Genomic DNA, 6,000 nt, shown 5'->3' with positions numbered 1-6,000 from the left:
CTAGAAAGCCATCAAGAGCCCTTCATTGCAGACTGGTGTTTTCTTAAAAATTATTGAATTTTTCAGGTTATCAGACTAAGATCGAGCTTGGATAAACAGTTCTGATACTAGTCAAAGAACCTGTTTACTCCAAGACTCGGACCAGAAACCTATTAAAAGACCAAATTCAGAAGGAGAAGACCAATTATACGAGGAACAAAAGATGAAGACCCTTACACACAGAGCCAAGAAGAAGACAAGGAATAGAGCAGTGACAGTTTAGAACAAAGTAACCAGACCAGAGATGCAGTTAGAAGACAAGTAAACAAACACACTGAAACTTGATCGATATCCACTTTCGATGCTGAGACATGAAAAAACATAAGAATTTACTGTTGAAAAACACAGTAAAAGTTAAATTGTAACAGTGAAAGGAAGAAACACAGAAAGGATAAAGACAGGTCATAAGAGTGAAAGAGTATCAGATGAAAGACAGAAGTGAATAAAACCTCCAACACAAATGAATTCAACAGTAAAGAGCATAAAGAGCTAGAAACAAACCATAATAGCCAGCAACACCACAATAAAAGGGACAACATGAAATCAGTTCATTAGCTACCTCTATCTTCCTGCGATAAGATATTTGTAATTCCTAGATTAAATCTCAAGTTAGTTTGAGATATTTGTAATAACACGTTAGTATAAATACTTCACAATCTGAAGCATGTGGGGTGGATTCTTAGACATTTCTATAGACTGCTTGATTGAAAGACAATAAAAGCTATTGGAGCATTAACTGAGCCAGCAAGCTGGATTAGTGAATAAAGACAAGATATTTCAAAGGATTCATGTGCAAAGGGAAGTGCAAACAAGTATTTTCTCACATTGTTGTTATCTCTTAAAATTTTCATATTGTTGATCTAAATCTGGATGCCATAACTGGAAGTATTATATCATAATTTGTTTAATTACACTCTACTATAACAGTTAGGCAAATATATGTTTTCTACAAATGATCTAAATTAAGGAATTCTTAATTTCTCCTTAGTTCAGGTTGTTTCTTTTAATCTATAAAAGGATTCTTAATTGCCCTTTGTTTCTGACTACCCCCCGTTCCTTGTTTCAATCCTAGTCTGAGAATTCTTAATTGCTCTCTCACCCTGGTTAAAACCTTTTCCACCCCTATGGCCTAAAGACCTGCACTCTACTCTGCTATCTTGCCCTTTGAACATTCCCTTTAATGAGTTGATCTAGTTCTGTTGCCCTTCTTTTGACACCATATGCCCAATGGTCTAGAGACATCATTCTATCCATTTGTTTCAAGGATTCCACCACCCAATCTTCAATACAAATAAAAATCCCCCGAAACCTTAAGAGCTAGCCTAATATCCAAACAAGCAAAGCTAAATCATATAGAGAGAGCCCTCTCTGAGCATCAGGAAGGCTAGATCCTGATCTCTAAAAGTGGTTAGTGGTTACCCCGATGATCTCCTTATTTAAACTTGGGAAATTACTGGGTGATAACACATACCAAGGGTCGGATGATGAGATCAGAAACAAAGACTCATCCAGAATTAATGGTTCCGTTGTTGAGTCGATGGAGGTAGAGGGAAGGTAAAAAAGAAGCTCGGAAAAAACTATAGATTTATTTGACTTGGATTTGATGAATTCCAAATCAAATTCTTGAAAAATGACGATCCATTTTGAATATTTTCCCCCAGCAATTGACGTGACAAGATGTATGTCACAGGGATGCAATCCAAAATGACAGTGGTCTTTCAAAGCAGGATATAATGGTGAAATCTCTGTACAACTTGAACAGAAGCCAAAGCTAGCTTCTCAACATAAGAATACTTAACTTTCATATCATTGAGATTACGAATCAAATAATAGATCGGATGTTCAATCCGATCTTCTTCTTGGACTAAAATCATAGCAATGGTTGTATCTGTAGCAGCGAGACACATGAAATAGTCATTCTGATAATTAGGGGAATACATTAATGGTGCTCGGATCAGGGTATCTTTGAGAGCATCCAAGGAAGCTTGCGCAACCTGGTCCCAATGGAAGGGAATTCTGTTTTTCAAAAGACGAGTGAATCCTTTAGCCATTTCAGCATAGTTGGGAATGAATCTCCTTAGAAAGTTAGCCTTCCCTTGGAGTCTCTGTAACTGAAGTAAATTGGAAGGTGGAGGCAGATCAAGAATTTCCTTAACCTTCAGGGGGTCGAGTCAAATTCCTTCTTTCGACACTAGGAAACCAAGCAAACGACCAGAACCAACACAAAACAGACATTTATGTGGATTGAGTTGAATTTTCTAGTGTCAGAACCGTAAAAAGATGGCTCTCAAATGTTGCGGGTGATCAACCCATTTCCGTGAATGGGTAGGTAAGTCATCTAGATAGGGTTGAATGATGTGTTTGATTTCATGGAAGGCATAATTCATTACTCTCTGAAAATTTTCCCTAGTGTTCTTCAAACGAAAAGGGAGTTTACTATATGTGAATGTGCCATAGGGACAAATAAAGGCAATTTTATATTGGTCTTCTGGGCAGATATTGATCTGATTATAGCAGGAAAATCCATCCATAAATGAAAATATTTCATGTCCGATGCATTCATCAATTATCTGGTTGATAAAGGGAGTGGGATAGTTTTCTTTTGGACAAGCACGATTAACATCCCTATAATCAACACACACTCGTATTGTTCCTTGTTTCTTCATGACTGGAACAATATTGGAAACCCAATTGGTAAGAGGAAAGGGGTATATGAAACCAGCATGCAAAAGTTTTTCAACTTCTTCTTTTATGGCAGCAGCCTTCTTCGGATGAACAAGATGGAGGCATTGTCGTACGGGCTTGACATCAGGATACATTTTAATATCATGTTCAACTATACTAGAATCAATACCTGGCATTTCCTCATATGACCAAGCAAATATATCATGGAATTCATGAAAAGGAGCATGGTCAGTTTCAAGTTCCGATGGAGAACAAGATTTTCCAACATCGATGTTTTCTACAATTTCAGGTTTGGTCAAAATATTGATAGAAATGGTTTCTTCAATATTCGATAAGTTTCGTTTGGAATCGAATGTGTCTATAAATACAAAATTTGAAAGGAAATCAACGATTGAAGGTCAATTTAGTTCATTTGGAATATCTTTTATGTGATCTAGAAGATGGGATCGATGATGATAATCTACCCATGGTTCTTCTTCTGTCATCATTGATTGGATGATTCCTTCATCAGTAGAAAATGTACATGAAAAAGGATCAGAGGAAGTACCATATTCTAACGAATGATCAACCCATACAATCGGTGATGATGGATTTGGATTTGTTGCGCAAGACAAAAATATTGATTGCTATGCAAGATCAATTGGGCTTAGCGGCATGGTTTCATTATGCATATCAACTTCAGAATTATTGGAAATATTCCATGAATTAGATGAATTGGAAGATATCATGTTGCAAATCTCAACTTTTGCAACTTCCGCTGTTTGTGATGGTGACAGTAGTGAAAAAGTGCCCATTAGGGAAGAATCTCTGAAGAGACCTACTCCAATGTTCTAAAGAGATAGCGGAGGTCCGTGAACTAACAGAACGCTCCCAGTTGCCTGTGAACTAGAGGCGAAGAAGGCAAGTTGTTTTATTACTGCGATTCCACCTTTATGAGGGAAAGCGATCATACGAAAGTATGTCGAAACCACAGCAGCCATAGCATAAACCCATAGTCTTCCTAGTAAAATATTGTAGTCAAGGGGTCCATCAACGACCTCAACTTCAACAGTTACAGTTTTTCCCCTTAGTTCTATTTGCATGTTACTTAAAATTCCACAAGGTGTATAAATGAGATCGTCAAAAAATTTTAACATTGTAGGTGATTGTGACAATGGTGGTGAGGCACGTGTTTTCCAGCAATTCATTGACATGATACAAGTAGATGTGTCGTCGTCAATAATGGTTCAGTGAATGAGGTGATTCAAAGCATTTACTTGGATCAAGAAGGCTAATTGTGCTGGTACTTGTGGCATGTAACCCGCATGGTTAAAAAATACGAGATTGGAATCCGTTGGATCAATTCCACCAATTGTTGACAATAAAGCATGCTTTTGGGAGGGACAATTTTGAAGCACCTCAATCTTCGACATAGAGAAGGTAACTGAGACAAATCTTCTACTATGTTATAATTTTGTGCTGCTTGAGATTGAGGATTGAATGTAGATTTATGAACAACTCCCTTCGGTGGTTTTATTGTTAACTCTGGTGCAATGGGTGGTGGAATGGAGTCAGACGAAGTCGAAGTCGAAGTATTGGGTTGATCTATAGCCTAGTTATTCGACGATGACAGTGGATTACCATAATATTTACTTGGTGTAGTCACCAAAACATTAGTCTTACGCTTAGTGGCAGATAGCATAAGAACTTGTGAAGTGGAAGCATGATCTGTAGCAACCAAATGAGTCTTTGGGTTAGGAAAAGGGTCTGTTAACACAACGAATGTACTACAAGCCTTAAGAAGTTTTGAGACTTCAGAGCAGTGAGGACAATCTCACATAAAGTGCTCCTCATTACAAATTAAACATGGGTAACAAGGTTTCCTTGCCAGAGAATAGGAATCAGATGATTTCTCTTGAGGGGGAGGATTTTGTTTCTTTTTGGTTTTCCCCCTTTTCTTGCTTCCAAGTTTCTTTTCATTTTTACCTTTTTCAGATGACATGACATTTATTTCGGAAGTGAGTGTATTATTAGGTGTATTAGAGGTTTGATTTGAAATAGCAAGTGTTTGACTAGATGGTCTACTTGCTGTTTGAGTGCTTGAAGAACATGTCACACTGTCACCGCCATGAGAGTCCTTACTGGATGGAGGTGGTGGAACAGTAAATGCTGGTCTAGGTGCATTTGGAATCTTATCATAGAGCATGCCATACTAGGTGTAAATCAAGTCTAAGTATTAGGCAGGAAAAATTACTTGCTCTTCAGTAACAACTCCTCCTTTAACCACATCCTCGGTGATATATGGCAATAAGTATTTAATAAACCACTCAGCTAAAATCTGACTAGGAACAAAAGTTTTGACCATTCGATGACGACAACGCCACTCATGAATATGATCAGAAATGTGAGTAGCAGTGGTCTATTTAAAGTTGGTCAACAGTTCCGTTCCAGTTTCATATCTGATGGGTAACTGGAAATGGGTTAAAAATGTAGTGGCTAAGGCTATGAAGTTGTCAAATGAAGCTCGTGGCAATTCAATATACCACTTTGCAGTCGGACTAGTGAGCATTCACTGGAAAAGATGTAGTCTTACAGAATCATCATTTAGGGAGTTGGATGAATACCATAAATGAAAATTCATACCATGATTGGACAGATCTTCTCCATGGTTTCCATTGAACTTAAGAATCTCATAAGGCAATTTGTGTGGAATGACCAGCCACCAAGCTTAATAAAGAATGGGATCATTAGTAAGCCGATTTAAATTCGGTAATTCAAGTGTTGCGACAAAAGGCAACTGTCGATTTAGGTCGGGTTGAGCGTAACCAGGGTAAGATGGAACTGCCTGGGAAATAGGCCTTTGCATACCAGCATAAGGAAATTGCTATCGGTAACCTTGATAGGGGTAGGTTTGTTGAAATATCTAGTATAAGGTTGTTGTTAGGAACCAGAATAGATTTGCTATTGACCAAAACCATCATAGACTTGTTGACTAGAACCTCGGTAAGCTTGTTGTTGACCAAACCTAGCATAGGGTTGTCGACCAAGTCTAGGATAAGTTTGGTACTATTGGAATTGATGTTGTTGGTATTGTGGCTGCCACGGTTGTTGATACAATGGTTGTTTCCCACCATTATAAGTTTGACCAGGTTGTGGATAAATTGGACCAGTATAAGTCTGAGTCATCCTAGTTAATAGTAAACTGTCCTAAGGTTGTTGGATTTCATACACAAATGGTTGTTGTAAAATGGTCTGAGAAGACTGAGTCTGTAGACTTGAAACTTGAGGGTAAGAGGT

The sequence above is a fragment of the Pinus tabuliformis genome, chromosome 5_2 (genome assembly GCF_031772625.1).
Source record: "Pinus tabuliformis cultivar Carrire ecotype Pingquan chromosome 5_2, CPIR1, whole genome shotgun sequence".
Lineage (NCBI taxonomy): Eukaryota > Viridiplantae > Streptophyta > Pinopsida > Pinales > Pinaceae > Pinus > Pinus tabuliformis.
The sequence above is the reverse complement of the archived record's forward strand: the minus strand, read 5'-3'. Positions refer to the sequence as shown.